Consider the following 24,383-nt stretch of genomic DNA (forward strand, 5'->3'; position numbering starts at 1 on the left):
TATTAGGCAAACAGCAACACTTTCATTCTTTTCTGCATTTTTAAAGTTTTCATAATACACATGTATTTTATAATAAAGATATATATGAATTTGTTTATGTAATGAGCAGGGATAAGAAAGAGGATACAAAGGGCAGGAGACATAACACAGTGACGGAACTTTTATCAAGCACACACAAGGCCCCATGGGTTCAGTACCTAGTGACTCAAAATAGGAGGGAAAAATAAAAAGGAAAGACATAACAATATCACATGCATTTTAACTGTGAGTCCAAATAACTTCTTTACCCCTTAAGCTGCATTTGTCAGAGTAATCAATCACAGCAGAATGAAAAGAACTCAAAATTAGTATGATTTATGAACACTATTTCTGATATTACTTCATTGAAAATTTAAGAAGATAGTTTAAATTATGTAAGTATTTAAAAAATAAAAACATGGTTTTAATTCTTGAGGTATGCTGGCTTCTGTAAATTTCCTAAATTTCAGTCACTTTGTCTATTGAAGCTCTCTCTTTCATATTCATTTCACATTTTATCCATCATGCCAGAGTCCCTTGTCACTCAGAACTCCAGCTTATCCCATCTCTTGCCTCATTGATCATTAAAATATGCTTCCCAAGTTTATTACATATGGAAAGGTATTTCCTGGTTGTTGACAGATAGTAATGTTCAAATTTCATTGATTAGAACTGATTATATCATCCTTATCTGTAGACCAAGGTCTGCAATCCTCTCTACCCAGGGTTGGTGAGTATTTGCCTTGTCTTTTCATGGTCATTAAAACACAAAAGTCTGTTAACTAGGACTTTAAGGAAGGAGTGCCCAACCAGAAGCAAATTTCCTCCAGGTAGACACCTCACCATATCTGAAGACATTCCTGGTTATCACCATTGGAAGGTACTCTGGCATCTAATAGATAAAGATGATGGCGTTTTATCCACTAAATTTGAGATATCTATTCTCCCTTGCAAAATAGAAGCACTTAGCCAAAACTGTCAAAGCTTCTGAGGCTGAGATACCTTGTGTCCTTTCCCATTTCATGAGCTTCTGAAACACAGAAAGTAAGTAGCCCCTTCTTAATCAAGGAGTTCTACCAAAGAGCCAGTTATCACGGCTCTGACTAATTCACTTTCTAATACTCAGGATCTTCCTTAATTTTAGAGAAATAGCATGGTTTGTTCCATTGTCCCCATAATTCTAATAAGATTGGGTATAGATAACTGAAGTCTATTTGAAAAGTCAAGAAGCCATTAATGTAATTCCAGAGTTTGCTGGGTTCACTGGCAAGGAAAAATGATATGAAAGGAAATCAGTCATAGCTACATGTGTGATTAGTACACCATGTTTCCTATTGTCCAGAGCAAGATCATGATACATAATAAGCCTCTGTGTCATTGTACAGTCTGGAAACTATATTAATTTTGATTCAGAAGATACAATCCAAATGGACTTTCATGACAGATGCTGCCTAGATGTCTTTTGTTGGAATCTGATAGTATTTTTAGTTCAAATCAGGTTCAATCAGGTATTCAAAAGAAATATGTCTATTCTTTCAAATTAGGTAACTATTTTGCTTGGTATGTAATAATTGTTGGTTAAATAACTAGATTAATGTAAAGAGAAAACACATATACACAACCAAGAATTGAACCAAGATATAAAACTTCAGATAGGAATTCAAGTCTTTATATTGCATTTGTGCATTCATGATAACTGGCTTATAAGTTAAATGCAAAATATGCTGAATTAACTAATTATAATTACTGAAATCAGGCCTTAAATAAATTGGGTCAATCATCACTTCTAAGTTTAGAAGTTCATATAGGAGATAGATTTATGAAAATCACAAAATTACCAACTTCCCTGAACTAAAAATAGATAATATTTAATACTTAACACATTAAATTAACAATATAAAAATAATACAAAGTTTATAATAATCATATATATAATTGTTCACATATGGCAAAAATTACTCCAGCTCATCAAAAGATAAGTATTGTCTGTGATCATCTATAAGGTTCTATGAAACAAGTAGTACCTGTGAGATTTCTATGATTTTAATGTCCTGCCTACATAAGAGGACAGGGCTGAACAGTACCTAAAATCTGCTGTGTGTCATTAGCAGGGACACTAAATATTTCTGCATGGTTATACATCTGTCACTCACAAACAAATCTCAGAAACTACATTTTTGTTTTACTTTATTTCAATAAAATATTCCAAATGAGAAAAGGCAAGTGATGGTTAGTATTCTTGGCTTGAAAAGCATCTTAAATCACCTAGGAGACAAGGTCCTGGTATGATTGGTAAGAAATGAAAATGAGAAAGTAAGCAAAACTAATCCCTCCTCCTCCTCCTCCTCCTCCTCCTCCTCCTCCTCTTTCTTCTTCTTCTTCTTCTTCTTCTTCTTCTTCTTCTTCTTCTTCTTCTTCTTCTTCTTCTTCTTCTTCTTCTTCTTCTTCTCCTCTCTCTCTCTCATCTCTTCCTGTCTCTGTCTCTCTTTCTCACTATTTATGTGTATCTCTCTCTCTCTCCTCCCCTTCCCTCCTCCTCTCCTCCCCCCCCCCCGACCTTCCTATGTTCCCCTGTCTATCCTTCTCCTTCCCTGCTCCTTCCTGACTATACATGTTATGTGACCAGCTTCCTCATTCTTGGACTGCATGATTTCCCTGTAATGATGGACTGTACCCTCAAAGCATGAACTAAGTCTGTCCTATCTTAAATTTATTCAATTATTTTGTTATAACAACAAGAAAGGTAACTTGCACAAGGCTGAAAGAAAACCATCGAATCTTTAAATCTTGCACACCAGATAAAGCATATTTTCTTACATCTGTATCAGAATTGTAGTGCTTTAAATGATGAAAACAACCCTCATACATTTGAAACCTACATCTCTTCTAACTCTGACATGATAAGACTTCCTAAATTCCAACCCAATGTCTTATAAGGCCAGGACTGACGTCTAGATGTATTCATTTATGATGTTTGTAAGCATCATTTTAAAAATGCATAGGGATACTCTGAACTGAACAAAGGAATGGGATCACTGATTATGTCCCTCTGTTCTTTATTATGCTTACAAATTTCCCATATTGATCTATATCATGCTAATTCATATAATTTTTGAGCTTTCTAATATTCAGTCCACAGACACACTACCCTTATTTCATTCATTTTCCTGGCAATGAATGGTATAATTGTTTTCAAGTTTTGTTAGTTTATTTTGGTTCTTGTTCTGTATATAAATGTGACAGATTTTGGAACATGGGCAACAAGTATGGGTGAAATATTCTTAGAACTATAATTAATCAATTATAATATATGAATATCCTTAATCATGCATGATATTGAATAATTTATGTCTAAAATTATGGCTGGGGAAACTAAGGAAATCTCTGTCATGGAGTATGTGTATTTGTATTGCTTCACATTTTTTCCAGCACTAATATTATTAGATGTTTTCATTTTGTTATGGAATGGTTCAACATGTCATGGTTTCCTACTTTAGGTATGTATTGACCATTATAATTTCCTCTTCTGTGAATCTCAAGACCATCTCCTCCATTTTGTCCATATGTTTTTAATTTTATATAGTTCTTTATACTGAACACAAATACATTGTTTGCATGGTAAATAATGCCACCAAATTCATTGCTCACCCTTTTCCTAAGGATCTTTCTCAACTTTGTGTAAGTTTAGAGTAACATTCTAGCAGGGAAACCAAATGAAGAACTCAGGAACAATTGCTGGAAAAAAGTGAGGATGAGATTTGACCTAAGACTTCGGAGATATTGCCTCTGGACGGCACTTTACAAATTCTGGATCAAGTTGCTTGCATGAAGAGCCTGAGAGGAGGATTCAAAATCTTTTTGACAGGGACTCCTATAAGCAAGAAAATCAGAATGAAGGTAAGCTGAGTGGAGGGTCAACCTCTGTTTGCCCTCATGTAGAGTTTGCCTGACACACCAACCTTGCCAGAAAGCAAGAGTTAGGTTCCACTGAAGGCTTCTGCAAACATACTGTAAGAAATATCCCATCAGGAATTCCCAAGTTGGGTTATCCTCAGCAAAGTATGGAGCTATGTATCTGTGGATTGTTTGCCATCAAATTGTAGGGTATAGAATGGGCTTCTATCTACCCATTACACAGGAATCAAGTACTGAGGTTATTGCCAGATGCATGGATAACATCATATTTATTTTCAATGGAAGGCAATACTTGCATGCTGACAGAGTTGATGACCACCCTTAATAAGCAGAGAAACACAATGTTCAAACTGTTTTTTGCTGAGTCAAGAACCTGTGCTCTGTGTAATTAATTCCTCTACAAATGGTCCTGTTTAATACCTGCACCAGTAGATAACAGAAGATTCTTTTCTACTCAGTAAGACTCCAGTTGCTCTCTCCCTTTAGCAGAGAACATGGAGGGAAGGCAGGTAGGTAAGTGTCTTCATTCTCCTCCATAGAGCATCTTATTAGCACTATAGAACACCTATCAAAATAGAAAGTGTATCTCTTCCCTGCAAAGAGCCCAGGATCCCAGAGGAGTCCAGCTCACTTTAAATAGTTACCTGTGACAAAAGTGCCCAGCTTCACATCTTTACATTGGGAAAAGCCTCTCACTGCATATGTGACTATTTTGCTAATATCAAGAGATGAGGCTAGAAAGAAATGGTGTCACATACCTGCCTTTATAAACTGAAGGTAACATCAGCAAGAATTTAATCCTGTTACCGTGCCAACATCAGAAGTTGTCATAGAATTTTGACTATGAATTGTTACAGGGAAGATCTGCACAGTTCAGGGAAAAACTGTTTGTCTCTGAGATTAATCTTACAAAGATTCATAGATGCTGCCCATCCATCCCACCACTAATTCCACTACCTGCTCCACCAGGCTTCCAGTTAGGTACTTTCACATATGTTATCTGGTTTAATGCAGCAAGGGATCTAAAAGTCCTTTAAGTACTGTCAGTTGCTTTCTCCCAGGACAATTTGCTCACCAGCCAGCCTGCCATTTGTAAAAGCAATAGACAAAAGACTCACCAGATGGCTTGGGGATCTGAGAGAAGGGAAAGTGTTTTCACACAATATGTTCTGTTGGGTTACTGTAGACAGAAGCATTAAAGCAAGGTGACTGTGATTGTAGAGTTTCAAGGTGTTCCATTTGCTCCTGGCAAACAATGACTCCCAAACCACAACCATGACCCTGAGAGTCAGAACTACTCCTCCCTCACTGAATGACACTCTGTTCTATAAAGCATAAAGGTATGCAATGAGGCTGTGTGCTGATTATATAAACTGTGCTGTTCTGCTTTGAGCCTGGTATTGAGAGCTCCAAGTGAACACTGCAACATTGTGGTTGTAAAATTAAAACAGAACAGCAGAATGGATGGGAAATCTCAATCTAGGTGCTATTACATACATTTGTATATCCATTTCTTAAATTTTAATGTCCTTTATGGTTCCCTGGATAAATAGATTACCTAAGATGAGCAAAGATTGAACAACAATTAAAAAACCCACAGCCTCACTGAAATGAATCAGTGGTCAAGAGCCTAGACTTGAAAAGTGAGTGACTCTGAAGACAATAATAATATAAATTGCTACATATATAGAAAAGTTGTAACAGCCCAAGCTGGTCAGGAAGATAAGAGTAATTTAACACATCAGCTTTTATTGACCATTAGAGTTTTCTTTCTGATGTTCATAAGAACACCTCTGCCTAAGAAATTCCCAGCTCTGATGCCCTCTAACATTTACATTTTAGGTAACTCTTTTGTTTCAGCCTATCTGTATCCTATCAACTTCGCAACTACTTGGCTTCTGGTGTCATACATGAGATTTTTTTTTCATTTGTTCAATTACTCCTTTTTTTTCTATCTTATACTGGAATATGGACTCTTTGACATTCCATAACTTGACCTCTCTATTTTTCAGTTTCTTTATCCACAAAAGATAGAAATAATCTTGTTAATCAATTATGATGTTATTATGAGGGAGGTTTAGCTGTCACCTACAAGTTATGCTTGCCTAATACACCTAATACCCTATTATTTGAGTGTTAGTACTACATAAAGCACCAGAATGTGTAGGCAAGTAGATCAGAAACTCAGGGCCATACTTACCTGCATAGAGGCCAGAATAAGATGTAGGAGACCCTGTTGTGCTAAGAACCACCTTGGCTTGGAGAGGGATTCTGAGGAAAGATGTTTAGGAGTGGCAAAAACTTGACTCAAAGTCAATTGTGGGTACAAGCTGAAGGCCTTTTGTTCTGCTCACAACAGCTCTGAAAGAATAAAAAATGCAGCTAAGAAGTCAGAAGTTTAAAAATGCTATCTCACCCCTAAGAAGCCCTAAATACCTCAAATTCTAGACCCTGCCCTCTACCTGAAAGTAAGTAAAAGGTCACATTTCTTGAGCCTGCTCTCCCAGGAACTAGGTAAAAGGACTTAAGATAAGGCCCTTACATATTCGATTCCCGACTTAGTAAAGATAACAGAAAACTTCCTCCAGGAAGTTAAAATCTTAGAGAACAACCTTGAGAAGCAGGAAGCTTCTAGGAACTAGCAGACCATAAAGTTAAGCAATCTTGAGACAAGAAGCTTCTCCTTGTGTTTTCCAATGATGCCATCCCTGCCCCCTTGGGTTGTGGCTTCTTCCTTTAAATACCCTTTATCCCAGCCTCTAAGGGTCAAACTCCACTGCCCCTGCGTGGGATATGAGTCTCAACCCTAGTGCACTGGTTCCTATCGATAAACCTCATGTGATTACAGCAAGGACGGTCTTGTGTGAGTTCTTGGGGGGTCACGTCATCCCGAGACTTGAGTGAGAGCCTCCCCACTTGGGGGTCTTTCAGCTCTACAGAGATCTTTGTAGATAGCTCTAGGCTCTGTAGTCTGCTCAAGACAGCTCTCCCGCTAGGGAAAAAAAATATTCTAAGAGTTCTTTGGATGAAATAGTTTTTCATGTGTTTTCTGACCAAAGTTAGAAAAGCTTCTAGAAAAGATTTTTAGATTTTTCCAACCAGAGACAGAAATCCTGCTAGAAAAACCGCCAAAAGAGCTGTATTCATTCTCCGAACAGTTCTCCTGGGTAGCTCTCTTTTTGCAGACCGAAGCCCAGTCTTATTTACATATCAATTCAATCATTCACACAGGTTCCTGTTTTATTATCCTATGAATCAGTACTATATGACCTTAGCCCCTTGATTCTTAGAAGGTAGCAAGTACATTTTTATATAAAAAAAAATTAGCAATGAATTCAGAGATCTGCCTGCCTGCCTTTGTAAACACAGAAAATAAGCTAGCTGGGTAGGATCTAACTGAGATTTCCATTCCCACCATACCTGACCCTAAATTCACCCTGTCCCAAGCTGACCTTGAACTCAGGAATCTGCCTGCCTTTGTAAACACAAACAATAAACTTAGCTGGGTGTCATCTTGCCCCAATATCACTAGTCCGCTAATCTTTTCACCCCCTTCTTTTTTTTTTTTTTTTCTTTATTAACTTGAGTATTTCTTATTTACATTTCGATTGTTATTCCCTTTCCCCTGGTTTCCGGGCCAACATCCCCCTAACCCCTCCTCCTCCCTTTCTATATGGGTGTTCCCCTCCCCACTATATGGGTGTTCCCCTCCCCGTACCTCCTTCTTTAGTATCTTTCTGACCAGCTAACTCATAGTGAAGCTGCCTCTGTTTTTTACATCTATGAAGGACCTTATATAATTCATATTTCATAATTATATTTTGCATAGTTGAAATTATACTTTCTTGAACTCAAGTTTTCAAGGTTCTTTCTTACAACCTTAAGGGCTGTCCTGAAGGTCACATCATTTACCATTTTGCTAAGGCCATTAAACACACCCTTGCCTCTGAGACTCATGTTATCTCTGATTATCAGGAAGTCACTAACCTTGGCAAAGAGGACATCCCCCCTCCGCAGGAGGAATATAAAATAAAATATACAAACAAGCATTATAGATAGCAACCACCAACACTCATAGAGGCCCCTTCCCTGCTAGTTCTGTTCCATGGGTGAGAACTGTGTCACTACATCCCTTCCACATGGGTATGCAGGACTCAGCACTGGCTTAGACAAACAAAGGATACTGTCAGAATTAAATATAAGTAGCAATATGAACTCTGAACACAATATCTGCTACACAGTGGCCATGTGCCTTAAGCCAACATTATTATTTAACAGCTATTTTTAAAGATCTACCAGGTATTAGTGAAGTCATCTAGTAGAAAGTCATAAGGATAACTTGGACAGGATTGTCTTTGTCTTTTCCTTGACTCACAGATAGTTAGGTAACAAAAATAAATGCAATGGTAATATTTTTATATTATTATTCTCCTCAAACAATTGACAGAACAAATATATGTGTGTCTATTGATGTGGTTGGTGGTCATTATAAATATTAATCCTTCAGAGAAAATCCTGACATTGTTCTTCTTGACTTAAGCTGTATCTGTACTCTGCTAATGATTGGGTGGTTGTTTGTTTGTTTGTTTTGGGAGGCATTGTTTGTATGCTTGTTTGCTATCTGCATATTTTTATCCTTTCTCCCCTTATACTCATGGTCTCAGAATCACAAGTAGATTTTGTTTTATTGTGCAGCATTAGTATCTCACCTATGTTTTTAACAGGGGCAAGCAGTAGTCAAATCAAGACTGGTCATAGGTGGGAGACTGACACCCTTCTATTCTACCTAGTCATTGAAAGGAGTATGAAGTAATTAATGCTTTGACTGTTGAACTCGTCACCTTTCAACAATACTCATTTGACAGCTCCTAACTTTTATTATCTCTGTTGTTTATTGCCGATCTCATCCAGGTGAAGAGTGGGGTACAGAAAGAACTCTCAAAGCCTTCTTAATGCTACACAGCAGACATGGCAAAGCTATGACTTAAATATTGTTCTACAACTCCAATATCAGTTCTTTTCTATTTCTAGCACTTCAGCTGTATCAGTATTCTGTTGATGATAGCTCTTTTTGCTATCTTCATATTTTTTCCTCTCTTTCCCTATACCCATGGTTTAAGGATCACAAGTAGATTTTGTTTCATTGTGTACTTGGGTACTAGTTATTTTCTCAAGACTTTATGCTGAGCACTAAAAGGTATGTTTGTCATCATACCTAGTGAGTTGACATAAGAACAGAGGTGAGCACAGGCTTTAACAACATAACTTTGAGGTATGAGGTCCTCAGATTAGTCATCCTTTCTGAACTTGCTTTTATTCAGCCCTAACAAGGGAAGGATAATAAGATTTTTATGAAAATAAGACTCAATGTTCACAAAGTGTCTCAAATATAATAAGACATCCAGTAAATGGAAACAGCTGTAATTATCATAATGATCACATTTGACCATATCAGAATTTAGAACAGAATGTCCCCCACAAGGTTCATGTATCTACATATGTGGTCCCCATTTGGTGGTGCTTTGTGGGCAGGTTTAAGAGTTATAGACTTGTTGGAAGTAGTATGCCATTGGAGGTTGTATAATGGGTTTAAAATCCCATGCCAGCTGCAGTTGCTTTCTTTCTGTTTGTGCTTTCTTTTAATGATGTAAGCTCTCAATTTCCTGACTCAGCTTCCATCCTTCCACTCTACCATCATGGACTCTCATTTCTCTGGAACGGTAAGAACAAGTAAATTCTTTCTTCTATAACTTGCCTTGCTTGTGGTGTTTTATCATAGGAAGAGGAAAGTAACTAATACAGTTGTGCAGAGAGTTGGTACTTTTCCAGAAAATCTCTTTAAAAACCCAACGGAATGTGGAAACATTTTGAAGAGAAAGAGAGGTGGGCAAAGAGAGAAGAAAGTGTATACACACACACACACACACACACACACACACACACACACACAAAACCATCAACTAAGATCTGAAACATTTACTTACTTATTGCATAACAACTTATATCCCGACAACTCAATATAAAAGATCTACATTTGTTCCTCAAAAGTTAAAATGACTAGTTTGTTGTAATTTACCAGATAGTATAAAACAGGTCTACAAGATCCCAAACCCAACAAATAGGCACATCCCATATCCGTGGCAATCAGGTGAATATTCACAGGTATTTGAATGGATTGTCTCTATTTTTAAAATAGCATAAGATATACTGGTCAAGTAGATTCCATTGAGACCTCAAAAGAACAAATAGGTGAGAAGCTGATTCTGCCCCAGTTACTGGCTCTCACGAGCTGGGTCCACCAGCACTATCCTGTTCTCAGTCACTCCACTTTAGAAGTGTAACAGCCAAGTCTCCATGATTTCTAAAGTTCTTTTCAGCTCAAACATTTAATGATGATTCTTCTCCCCTCCCCCAAAGAACTCTGCTGGCAATACAGAGCAAAGACAGAGCACATATGTAAGAGTCACTCCGTTTATATTAAATTCCACATTCCTGCAGGGCTACGTAATGTCTGCTGCCCTTCAGTCCACTCCACACACCAGTGTTTGTTTACCGTCACCGGGCCATGAAAGGCTATTTTTAAACCTGGCTTTTCATGTAAGAAGGTTAAAACTCAAACTGAATTTGATTTGTTGAAGAACTCAAATCCACAGGATTATAGCAGGAAGAAAGAGAAATGTTAAGTCACTTTAATTACACTTTGACTCGTCTCTCCCAACTCCCACCCCCATAATTCTCCTAACAAAGATACCATTGGTTAAGCTGACTGTATCCAGGGCAGAAAAGCCTTCACATTGGCTGCTGATAACCAAGGGTCCTTGGGTTGTTTACTTTACATTTTCTTTGGAAACAACAGGAAAACTCTTTCAGAAAGCAGCTGACTGGGAAGGCAGTAAATCCAGAGATTTGCACAGCTGGCTAGAGTGAAGCATCCAGAAGTTTTATTCAGCTGAGATTTTATGTCATGCTCTCCTTTAGCAAATACAGACCTTGAAGTCACACACATGTCAATCCCCAACTTACTAGTAACATGACAGAAAGCCTGAGTCGCTGTCACTAGCATGGATTTTTTTTTTCTTTTCATTTGCTTTCACATGGAATCCATCTGTGGACTCCAGCAGACAACACCAGTTCCCAGAGAGATGGGATTGGTTGGCCATCTCTCGTGGTTCTCCCCCTATTGTTAGTGCCTGGGAAAATGCTTCACTCATAATAGTTTACATATTGCATAGCTCACTGAGGTGTCCAGTCCTAGAGCATTTACTACATAGAGATTTCAACAAGCATGGCAGAGGGTACTGCACTATGTTAGGCAAGACTACTGATGAAAGTGGAGTCTGTTTGAGATGATAAAAACACTCTAGAAGTGACCATACAACTGTGAATATAATAAAACTATTTGGTTGTGTTCTTTAAGTGTTTGTCCTAGTAAGTTAATCACCTCTCTGCATGGCTATTTTTTTAAGAACCTTCTTTACCACCCCAAGTTTAACACAGTGATAAATACCCATAGTTAAACTAGAAATGGACATTCGTGATTTGAGTAAGTGGTGAAAAACTGGTAACTGAGTGAATGGGAGAAAGTAGTGATGAACAAGGAATACCATGTCCCATTCAGGAAAGAAATGGTTACACTGTTGTCTTCTACTTAATTCATAACTTTCCTCCCCCTGTACTCTCAAGTCAGCCTAGTACAGAAGGTGGATATATGGACAGCCAGCAAGTCACAAACCTGAGTATTTCCCTAACATCCTGGCTCATTCTGCACTATCTCAAGGCAAATGCTCAAGGGAAAAACTTGACCTTCAACTCAACATAGCTTCAAAAAGTTTCACCTCTGCTAAAAATTCCCAGACCCCAGCTATCTGGTGAACATGTTGTGTACACCTCACATGCTTGCTACCAGAATATCTTAAAATAACAATGCATGTTCTAAAAACTTCTTACCTTCTAGTGTTCACCAGATACTGGACTGTGAAAAGGTTGAGAGGACAAAGCTCAAAACTAAGATAAGTTGCAGTACGCCATGTGCACTATAAATATTGGCCAAGGTAGTTATCCTAACAGCCATTTAAAGGGAAATCTAATGTTATCATTTGATGAGAAAACTGAAAGAGAATAGTCAAGGAAGTTGTGTAGGGAGTGAAACATGTAACAGTGAGCTTGTTCATTCCAAAGCCAATGCTGTTAGCCCCGCTCCAAATAGTGTGCTTTTCTCTGTGAAGCATTAATCATTGAATAAATTATGGTCAGGATCATGGCTGTATACAGGAACTGTGCTAGATAAAATAATTTTTCATGTTCCCAGACCTACCTACCTACATATATACAAATATAAAAATGTCATCTTTTTTTTTTTAACTTGGGGAGGAAAAGGTTTATTTCACCACACCATTCTACGTCATTCATTGTCCATCATGGAAGTTGAAGCAGAAACTCAAGGCAAGAACCTAGAGGCAGGAACTGAAGCAGAAGTCATGTAGGAAAGCGGATTGCTGGCTTTCTCTTAGTGACCTCCTTGGCCTGTTTGCTTATAAATCCCAGTACCACCTGCCCAGGGTTGGTAGCAGTCACTTGGGCTCAGTCTTCCCACATAAGTCACTGATTAAGAAAATACCCCACAGGCTTACATACAGACCAATGTTAAGGAAGCATCTCCTCAGTTCACACTCCTCTACTCAGATAATTCTAACATATAAAATAAAGAAGAATATAACCAGGAAACCACTCTTGTATAAATATATTTTTCTAAGTTTTGAAACCTTTTTCTAAGTAGCATGTTTCATTGTCTTTGATCATTATTATTATTGAAAGAGACATATTGTCATTCTGCAGCTCAGATTTTTGTAGTCAGTTTTATTCTATTCCAAAATATGTTCCTGATTTTTTTATCATTGGATATGTTTCTTTATTTACATTTCAAATGTTATTCCCTTTCCTGGTTTCCTATCCATAAGCCCCCTATTCCCTTCCCCTCCACCATAAGAGTGTTCCCCCTCCCATCCACCCTCCCTTACCACCTCCCCTGACATTCTCTTGCACTGGGCGTCCAACCTCGGCAATACCAAGGGCTCTCTCTTCCGCTGGTGCCCCAACAAGGCTATTCTCTGCTACATATGGAGCCATGGGTCAGTCCATGTATAGTCTTTGGGTAGTGGTTTAGTCCCTGGAAGCTCTTGTTGGTTGGCACTGTTGTTCTTATGGGGCTTCAAGCCCCTTCAGCTCCCTCAATCCCTCCTCCAATTCCCCCAAAGGGAGTCTCATTCTCAGTTCAGTAGTTTGCCGCTAGCATTAACCTCTGTATTTGACATGTTCTGGCTGTGTCTTTCAGGAGAGATCTATATCCGGTCCCTCTCAGCATGCACTTTTTAGCTTCATCAATCTTATCTAGTTCTGGTGGCTGTATAATATGGGCCACATGTGGGGCAAGCTCTGAATGGATGTTCCTTCTGTCTCTGCTCTAAACTTTGCCTCTATATCATCTCCTACGTTTATTTTTACTCCCTCTTTTAAGAAGGAGTAGAAGCATTCTCATTTTTGTCATCCTTCTTCTTGAGCTTCCTGTGGTCTGTGGATTGTATCTTGGGTAATTCGAGCTTTTGGGCTAATATCCACTTATCAATGAGTGCATCCTGTGTGTGCTTTTCTTTTGGGTTACCTCACTTAGGATGATATTTTCTAGTTCATTCCATTTGCCTACGAATTTCATGAAGTCATTGTTTTTTGATTGCTGAGTAGTACTCCATTGTGTAGTTGTACCACATTTTTGGATTCCAAAATGTCACCTTCTAATTTCTGTCTCTATCTCTCTATCTCTGTCTCTCTGTCTCTCTGTATTGTTCCATGTCTAGGTCTGTCTATGTCTCTGTCTCTGTCTCTCTGTCTTTCTCTCTGCCTCTCTGTCTATCTCCTGTCTGTCTCTCTGTCTCGGTCTATTTCTATGACCCTCTCTCTGTTTCTGTCTCTCTCTGTGTCTTTTGTATCTCTGTCTGTCTTTCTTTGTCTCTATATCTGTCTCTCTGTCTCTCTCTTTCTCTCCCCACCCCACACAAACACAAATTTAAAATATCTTTCCTGCCCAACCAGCTACCATGGAGAGTTGAAAGCAGATGACCCAGCCAAGAGATCTTATCAAGTCATTTTTAATGAAGGTTTCTTTGCTGAATACCAAGCATAAAGACAGAGTCTAAAATGGGCATGGGAAATCAGACATCCTGAGTCACTTAAATTTCTCAGCAGATTCCTTCTTTGTCCAGGCCAAAGGTCACCCTGAATGAAAGCTCCTTCATTGAGAGACATTATATTTCAGTGGCTCAAGGTTTCTTACAGACTTGTACTTGCCTCTCTTTAGTATTTTTTTCAGTCACAATATGCAAAGGTGAGATATATATATGTATATATGCATATATGTATGTATGTGTGTGTATATATATATATATACATATATATATATATATATAAATGATGGTTAGTTATAATTGTCAATCTGACACAGCCTATAACCATTTGGAAAGAAGGCCTCAGTGAAGGATTGTCTCCATTAGGTTGGCATGTGAGCATGTTTATAAAGTATTATCTTAATTAGCTTAATGGATGTGGGGAAAGACCTAACCTATTTTGGGACCACCATCCCTAGGCAATAGGTCCTAAACTATGTAAAACATAGAGAAAGTGAGCAGGAAGAAAACTGCATTCCTTTCTTTCTGTTCTTAACTGTAGATGTGCTGGGCCTAGCTGTTTGAAGTTCCTGCCTTGACATCACCACAATGATGGACTATAGAGAACTTCAGACCAATTTCCCTTATGAATATCGACACAAAAATACTCAATAAAATTCTGGCAAACCGAATCCAAGAGCACATCAAAACAATCATCCACCATGATCAAGTAGGCTTCAGCCCAACATGCAGGGATGGTTTAATATACGGAAAACCATCAAAGTGATCCATTATATAAACAAACTGAAAGAACAAAACCACATGATCATTTCATTAGATGCTGAGAAAGAATTTGACAAAATTCAACACCCCTTCATGATAAAAGTCCTGGAAAGAATAGGAATTCAAGGCCCATACCTAAACATAGTAAAAGCCATATACAGCAAACCAGTTGCTAACATTAAACTAAATGGAGAGAAACTTGAAGCAATCCCACTAAAATCAGGGACTAGACAAGGCTGCCCACTCTCTCCCTACTTATTCAATATAGTTCTTGAAGTTCTAGCCAGAGCAATCAGACAACAAAAGGAGGTCAAGGGGATACAGATCGGAAAAGAAGAAGTCAAAATATCACTATTTGCAGATGATATGATAGTATATTTAAGTGATCCCAAAAGTTCCACCAGAGAACTACTAAAGCTGATAAACAACTTCAGCAAAGTGGCTGGGTATAAAATTAACTCAAATAAATCAGTAGTCTTCCTCTACACAAAAGAGAAACAAGCCGAGAAAGATATTAGGGAAACGACACCCTTCATAATAGACCCAAATAATATAAAGTACCTCGGTGTGACTTTAACCAAGCAAATAAAAGATTTGTACAATAAGAACTTCAAGACTCTGAAGAAAGAAATTGAAGAAGACCTCAGAAGATGGAAAGATCTCCCATGCTCATGGATTGGCAGGATTAATATAGTAAAAATGGCCATTTTACCAAAAGCGATCTACAGATTCAATGCAATTCCCATCAAAATACCAATCCAATTCTTCAAAGAGTTAGACAGAACAATTTGAAAATTCATCTGGAATAACAAAAAACCCAGGATAGCTAAAACTATCCTCAACAATAAAAGGACTTCAGGGGGAATCACTATCCCTGAACTCAAGCAGTATTACAGAGCAATAGTGATAAAAACTGCACGGTATTGGTACAGAGACAGACAGATAGACCAATGGAACAGAATTGAAGACCCAGAAATGAACCCACACAGCTATGGGCACTTGATCTTTGACAAAGGAGCCAAAACCATCAAATGGAAAAAAGACAGCATTTTCAGCAAATGGTGCTGGTTCAACTGGAGGTCAACATGTAGAAGAATGCAGATCGATCCATGCTTATCACCCTATACAAAGCTTAAGTCCAAGTGGATAAAGGACCTCCACATCAAACCAAATACACTCAAACTAATAGAAGAAAAACTAGGGAAGCATCTGGAACACATGGGCACTGGAAAAAATTTCCTGAACAAAACACCAATGGCTTATGCTCTAAGATCAAGAATCGACAAATGGGATCTCATAAAACTGCAAAGCTTCTGTAAGGCAAAGGACACTGTTGTTACACTGTTGTTAGGACAAAACGGCAACCAACAGATTGGGAAAAGATCTTTACCAATCCTACAACAGATAGAGGCCTTATATCCAAAATATACAAAGAACTCAAGAAGTTAGACCCCAGGGAGACAAATAACCCTATTAAAAAATGGGGTTCAGAGCTAAACAAAGAATTCACAGCTGAGGAATGCCGAATGGCTGAGAAACACCTAAAGAAATGTTCAACATCTTTAATCATAAGGGAAATGCAAATCAAAACAACCCTGAGATTTCACCTCACACCAGTGCGATTGGCTAAGATCAAAAACTCAGATGACAGCAGATGCTGGCGAGGATGCGGAGAAAAAGGAACACTACTCCATTGTTGGTGGGATTGCAGACTGGTACAACCATTCTGGAAATCAGTCTGGAGTTTCCTCAGAAATTTGGACATTGAACTGCCTGAGGATCCAGCTATACCTCTCTTGGGCATATACCCAAAAGATGCCCCAACATATAAAAAAGACACGTGCTCCACTATGTTCATCGCAGCCTTATTTATAATAGCCAGAAGCTGGAAAGAACCCAGATGCCCTTCAACAGAGGAATGGATACAGAAAATGTGGTACTTCTACACAATGGAATATTACTCAGCTATCAAAAACAATGACTTTATGAAATTCGTAGGCAAATGGTTGGAACTGGAAAATATCATCCTGAGTGAGGTAACCCAATCACAGAAAAACACACATGGTATGCACTCATTGATAAGTGGCTATTAGCCCAAATGCTTGAATTACCCTAGATGCCTAGAACACATGAAACTCAAGACAGATGATCAAAATGTGAATGGTTCACTCCTTCTTTAAAAGGGGAACAAGAATACCCTTGGCAGGGAATAGAGAGGCAAAGATTAAAGCAGACACAGAAGGAACACCAATTCAGAGCCTGCCCCACATGTGGCCCATACATATACAGCCACCCAATTAGACAAGATGGATGAAGCAAAGAAGTGCAGACCGACAGGAGCCGGATGTAGATCGCTCCTGAGAGACACAGCCAGAATACAGCAAATACAGAGGCGAATGCCAGCAGTAAACCACTGAACTGAGAATAGGACCCCCGTTGAAGGAATCAACGAAAGTACTGGAAGAGCTTGAAGGGGCTCGAGACCCCATATGTACAACAATGTCAAGCAACCAGAGCTTCCAGGGACTAAGCCACTACCTAAAGACTATACATGGACTGATCCTGGACTCTGACCTCATAGGTAGCAATGAATATCCTAGTAAGAGCACCAGTGGAAGGGGAAGGCCTGGGTCCTGCTAAGACTGAACCCCCAGTGAACTAGATTGTTGGGGGGAGGGCGGCAATGGGGGGAGGATGGGGAGGGGAACACCCATAAAGGAGGGGAGGGGAGGGATCAGGGGGATGTTTGCCCGGAAACCGGGAAAGGGAATAACACTCGAAATGTATATAAGAAATACTCAAGTTAATAAAAAAAAAAAAAAAAAGATTTGTTTTGAAGTCTCCTAAAAAAAAAAAGAAATTGAAAACTGAAATATTCCCTCTCCTCCCCAGGTTGTTTTTACTTGGAGGGGGGCACTTTATGACAGCAGCAGAATATAATCCTCGTTATAAAAATTTTAGCAAGACAGGTAGCAAGGTGACTCAATGGGTAAAAGCACTTAGCACCGAGTCTAACTACCTGGGCTTGATCTTAGGATGTGCATGATGTAACAAACTGACTTCAGCGAGTTGTCCTCTGCTCTCCACAAATGCTCCATAGCATTTGCATGTACATACACAGGCACATAAGTAAGTAAGTAAGTAAGTAAATAAATAAATAAATAAATAAATAAATTATTCATTGTTACAAAAAGTGTTCTGATTAAATATTTAGTGGTAATAGTAGTTATCTCTTTTAGTCATTTGTTGAATATTTGATGTATTTACATTTCAAATGTTATCCTGTTTGCTGCCTCTCCTACCCACCCCATTCCCCTTCTCCTGATTCTATGAAGATGATCCCACTCCCACACAACCACTCCAATCTCAATACCTGTCATTCCCCTACACTGGAGAAATTAGCATTCACAGGACCAAGGACTTTCCCTCCTATTAATGGCCAGACAATGCCATCCTCTGCTACATATGCGACTGGAGCCATGGGTCCCTCCATATGTACTCACTGATTGGTCGTCTAGTTCATGGGAGCTCTGGGGGCAGGGGTGGGGAGTGGGGGTGGTTGATATTGTTGTTTTTCCTATGGGGTTGCAAACTCCTTTAGCTCCCAGTCCTTTCTCTAACTCCTCCATTGTAGTCCCCGTGCTCAGTCTGATGGTTAGCTGCAAGCATCCTTATTTTACCATTGGGCCCTGGCACAGCTTCTCAGTAGACACCCATATCTGGCTCCTGTCAGCAAGCACTTCTTGGCATCATCAATAGTGACTGGGTTTGGTAGCTGCATGTGGAATGAATCCCCAGATAGGGCAGTCTCTGATGACCTTTGCTTCAGTCCCTGCTATACTCTTTGAACCTGTATTTCCTGCCATGACTATTTTGTTCCCCCTTCTAAGAAGAACTGAAGCATCCACATTTTGGTCTTCTTTCTTCTCAAGCTACATATGTCCGTGAATTGTTTCTTGGGTATTCCGAGCTTTTGGGCTAGTAGACATTTATCAGTGAGTGCAAGCCGTGTGTGTTCTTTCGTGATTGGGTTACCTCACTCAGGATGATATTTCTTAATTCCATCCATTTACCTGAGAATTCTATGTAGTCATTGTTTTTATTACCTGAGTAGTATTTATTTGTTGAATATTTTATGTATTTACATTTCAAATGTTATTAATGTCTAAATGTACCACGTTTTCTATATCCATTCCTCTATGAAAGGCATCTGGGTTCTTTCCAGCTTCTGGCTATTATAAATAAGGCTGCTATGAACATAGTGTTATTGTGAACATAACACTATGAACATAGTGAACATTGTTATACGTTGGAGCATCTTTTGGGTATATGCCCAGGAATGGTATAGCTGGGTTCTCAGGTAGTACTATGGCTAATTTTCTGAGGAGCAGTTAGATTGATTTCTAGAGTAGTTGTACTACCCCGTGATCCCACCAACAAAGGAGGAGTATTCCTCTTTCTCCACATTCCCACCAGCATCTACTGTCAAACTGAGTATTTGACCTTAGCCATTCTGACTGGTGTGAGGTAGATTTGCATTGTTTTGTTGTCTTGATTTGCATTTCCCTGATAACTAAGGAGGTTGAACATTTCTTAGGTCCTTCTCAGCCTTTCAGTATTCCTCAGTTGAGAATTCTTTGTTTAGCTCTGTAGCCCATTTTTAATAGTATTGTTTGTTTCTCTAGAGTGTAATTCTTTGAGTTCTTTGTATATATTGGATATTAGCCCTCTATCAGATGTAGGATTGCTAAATATCTTTGCCCCATCTGTTTGTTGCCATTTTGTCCTATTGACAGTGTCCTTTGCCTTACAGAAGCTTTACAATTTTATGAGGTCCCATTTGTCCATTCTTGATCTTAGAACCTAGGCCACTGGTGTTCAGTTCAGGAAATTTCCCCTGTGCCTGACGCTTTTCCCCAGATTCTGCTCTATTAGTTTCAGTGTATCTGGTTTTATGTGGGGGTCTTTGATCCACTTGGATCTGAGTTTGGACAATGAGATAAGAATGGGTCAATTAGCATTCTTCTACATGCTGACCTCCAGTTGAACCAGCACCATATGTTCAAAATGCTGTCTTTTTTCTACTGGATGGTTTTAGCCCCTATCAAGTGACCTTTGGTGTGTAGGTTCATTTCTGGGTCTTCAATTCTATTCCATTGATCTACCTTCCTGTCTCTGTACCAATATCATGCAGTTTTTATCATTATTGCTCTGTAATACAGGTTAAGGTCAGGGGTGGTGATTCCCCCTGAAGTTCTTTTATTGTTAAGGATATTTTTCACCATCATGGGTATACTGTTATTCCAAATGAATTTGCAAATTGCTGTTTCTAACTTTATGAAGAATTGAGTTGGTATTTTGATGGTGATTGCATTGAATCTGTAGATTGCTTTTGGTAAGATATGGTCAATTTTAAAGAAGGTACCAGGAGGTGATGAGAAGATGGTATATTCTTTTGTTTTAGGATGAAATGTTTCATAGATATCTGTTAAATCCATTTGGCTCATAACTGCTGTTAGGTTCCCTATGTCTTTGCTTAGTTTCTGTTTCTATGATCTGTCCATTGATGAGACTGAGTTGTTACAGTCTCTCACTATTACTGTGTGTGGTGCAATGTATGCTTTGAGCTTTAGTAAAATTTATTTTATGAATGTGTGTGCACTTGCATTTGGGGCATAATAGTTAAAATTGAGAGCTCATCTTGGTAGATTTTTCCTTTAATGAGTATGACATGTCCTTCCTTATCTTTTTGATAACTTTTAGTTGAAAGTTGACTTTATTCGATATTTGAATGGCTACTTCAGTTTGGTTCTTGTGACCATTTTCATGGAAAACTTTTTTCCATTCTTTTACTCTGAGGTAGTGTTTGTCTTTGTCACTGAAGTGTGTTTCCTGTATGCAGCAAAATGCTGGATCCTGTTTATGTATCCAGTCTGATAGTCTATGTCTTTTTATTGGAGAATTCAGTCTATTGATGTTAAGAGTTGTTAATGACCAGTGATTGTTGCTTCCTGTTATTTTTGTTGTTAGAGGTGGAATTATGTTTGTGTGGCTATTGTCTTTGGGTTTGTTGCAAGGAGATTACTTTTTGCTTTTTCTAGGGTATAGTTTCCTTCCTTGTGTTAGAGTTTTCCATCTGTTATCCTTTGCAACGCTGGATTTGTAGAACAATATTGTGTAAATTTGGTTTTGTCCTGGAATATCTTGGTTTCTCCATCTATGGTAATTGAGAGTTTTGCTTGATATAGTAGCCTGGGCTGGCATTTGTGTTCTTTTAGGGTTTGTATGACATCTGCCCAGAATCTTCTAGCTTTCTTAGTCCCTGTTGAGAAGTCTGGTACAATTCTGATAGGTCTGCCTTTATGTGTTACTTGACCTTTTTTCCTTACTGCTTTTAATAGTCTTTCTTTGTTTTGTGCATTTGGTGTTTTGACTATTATATGATGGGAGAAATTTCTTTTCCAGTCCAATCTATTTGGAGGTCTGTAGGGTTCTTGTATGTTCATAAGCACCTCTTCTTTAGATTAGGGAAGTTTTCTTATACAATGTTGTTGAAGATATTTATTGGCCCTTTAAGTTGGGACTCTTCCCTCTTTTCTGTACCTATTATCCTTGGTCTTCTCATTGTGTCCTTGATTTCCTGGATGCTTTGGGTTAGAGCTTTATGCTTTTTGCATTTTCTTTGACTATTTTGTCAATGTTTCCTATGGTATCTTCTGTCCCTGAGATTCTGCCTTTAATCTCTTTTATTCTCTAGGTGATGCTAAAATCTATGACTCCTGATCTCTTTCCTAGGTTTTCTATCTCCAGGACTGTCTTTGTGATTTCTTTATTGTTTCTATATCCATGCTTAGATAATGGATGGTTTTGTTCAATTTCTTCACCCATTTGGTCGTGTTTTCCTGTAATTCTTTAAGAGAATTTTGTTTTTCCTCCTTTAGGGCTTCTACCTGTTTGCCTATGTTCTCCTGTATTTCTTTATGAGAGTTATTCATGTCCTTCCTAAAGTTCTCTATCATCATCATGAGATGTATTTTTAAATCCAAATCTTGCCTTTCCAGTATGTTGGGGTATCCTGGACTTGCTGCGATGGAAGAACTGGGTTCTGATGATGCCAAGTAGTCTTGGTTTCTCTTGCTTAGGTCCTTGTGCTTGTCTCTTGACATCTGGTTATCTCTGATATTAGTTGTTCTTGCTGTTTCTGACTGGAACTTGTCCCTCCTGTGTGCTTGTGAGCATGTGATCTTAGGAGTGAGAGAGCTCCTGGGAGACCAGCTCACTGTGGGCAGGTTTTGGGTCTGGATGGCTGTGGGATGGCTCCAGCTCTGGGTGCAGAAGGGTCCCTCCCAGACTGCTTCATGTTTCCTGTGACCTGTGCGGTCCTGGCGGGTCTATCTTTTGACAGTCAGCGGAGAGAAAGAGAGGTCTCGCCTGTGATTTTAGGAGTGAGAGCACTCCTGGCAGACCAGGTCTCTGCGGGCAGGTTTTGGGTCTGGAGGGCTGTCGAACAGCCTTAGCTCTGGGAGCAAGTGGAGACCAGAAGGGCGGGTTATTTATTTCAATTTATATTTTTTAATTTAGTGATTTCTCTGTGCCATAAACTCAGTGCTAGAGCACTATTCCCATAGAGGCTTATTGAAACAGTCTGAGCTTTCCTGAGCTCTTTACAAATCTACTCCAGATGCCACTAATACATAGCCAAGTTCAGGATCTTTGGCAATATTTATCTCACCAGAAAATAATTATACAATTTTAGAAAAAGAGTAATCTAGCCCTTTGTTCTTCATGGCGGCTTGATTACTACTACTGACTAATCATCCAAAGACAAGCCAAACAGGAAGAATAAGAGGTGCTTGGTCCACTTTGATGAATCTAGCACCAGCGAGAAAATTTGTCTAATCTTACCAGGGAATATCAGTGTTGGCATATGTTTGGTATGCAACTGTGATTATATGGGTACTTATGAGAATTAAAGTACCCTAGCACTACGTCTTTTAGCTTTCTTTTCTCAGACGGAGGTCAGTGATAGTCATAAGTGGATAGTTAGTAATTCTATTTTCTCTCTCTTCCATTCATTCTGTCTGGATAAGAGGGTATTTTGATTGAGAGATTTTTATGAGACCTGACTTTTGTCTGTTATCTGTATATGCAAATAAAGACTACCTTTGTACTTGTATTAGCATGTGAGTGGCAGAAAACCTGGGCTACTGAGTATAAGAAGTTCTATACCAACTGCAATCCTAAATCTCCAACTTCATTCTAGCCTTGACCAGATGACCTTCGCCTGAGGCCAGTCAAGCACTTATCAATTATATTCAGTATGGTTTCAATTGCTATTTGTTCCCTATGCAGAGTCCTATGGGTGAAATGAAAATTGGTTGGTGTGATTTTTCAAACAGTTGGGTTAATGACCGTTGGAGAATTGAAATTTCACCCTTCAACTATACTGCAAATATTGGATAGCATTTACAAATGCTTGTGAGAGCTGAATTAGATGCCCATGACTTACTAAGAACCAGCAGAGTTCTCCGCTATAATGAAATATAAAATAGAAGATACAAGTAAGTGATCAAAAACCCTAATTTTGGTTGTTCTTTTAAAAGAAATTCAGGAATTTCAGTATATTTATATTTGGTGGTAGCATCAAATATCCAACTTTTGAACTGAGTGATGAAAGCTAAATTTCAACAACAGCTTTATTTGAAGAATATTCTAGAAAATACAAAGACTACCATGTGTAACCTTTTAAAATATCAGCTTCAAAAGAAAGTAAGAACTTTTCCCTTCCATCTATCACTATATTCCTGAAAATCTTTGTAAGATGGAGTTGAACTTTGATCATTAATTTAGATTAGTAAATCTGAATAAATGTCCAAATTGAAGAACAAAAGAAGAATGGAACTATGCCAGAAGTAAATGCCCAGAGAAAACACATTCGGACCAGGATCTCCTAGAATTTTGAATTCCAGGTTCCTAAAGACAGAATTTCAATAAAGTCTTCCAATGACTCCACTGAGAAGATACTATAGTCTGTACTAATACCTCCAAGTACTAAGGCTAGCACCCTTGTAAACATACCGTGGCTCAGGCTCCACTGCTTAACTTTGTAGATTGTCTAAAAAGGAAGAAAAAAGAGAAAGAAAATCCGTCACTCAAATGCTACATGAGCAGAGATTGTTAAAATGCTAGAATGAAGATAGTTGATTAATTTAGGAGAAATTTCTATTACAAAACTACAATAGCCACTTCTCATGGCCAGTCTGTTCTACTTTAGCAATTTAGCACTTTACGGTTACTAATAACTGTCATGGTGACCAGAACATTCATATCCCCATCATGAGACTATTTCTCTTGGCACAAGAAATCATAGTTATAGAGTCTGGTAAGCCTGCAATAGGATTTTCAAAAACTACGGGTGAAATGATTAATGGAATGCCATGAAGAATGCCAGGCTCATCCTCTCTTGTGGGACATTTACAACAATGGGAACAAAATGGCCAACATACTTTA

At 38.6% G+C, this 24,383-nt stretch overlaps 1 long non-coding RNA gene across 1 annotated transcript; it reads right to left on the minus strand.

Annotated features, from left to right (window-relative positions):
- Positions 1–23,993, minus strand: LOC102548624 (uncharacterized). The gene is made up of 4 exons (XR_005487610.2): positions 23,952–23,993; positions 6,134–6,294; positions 5,052–5,113; positions 1–3,889 (listed from the first exon to the last, which is right to left on the minus strand). It is a non-coding gene; the product is annotated as an uncharacterized LOC102548624 (long non-coding RNA).
- Between the last annotated feature and the right edge of the window lie 390 nt (positions 23,994–24,383).

The sequence above is a fragment of the Rattus norvegicus genome, chromosome 7 (assembly GCF_036323735.1).
Source record: "Rattus norvegicus strain BN/NHsdMcwi chromosome 7, GRCr8, whole genome shotgun sequence".
Taxonomy (NCBI): Eukaryota; Metazoa; Chordata; class Mammalia; order Rodentia; family Muridae; genus Rattus; species Rattus norvegicus.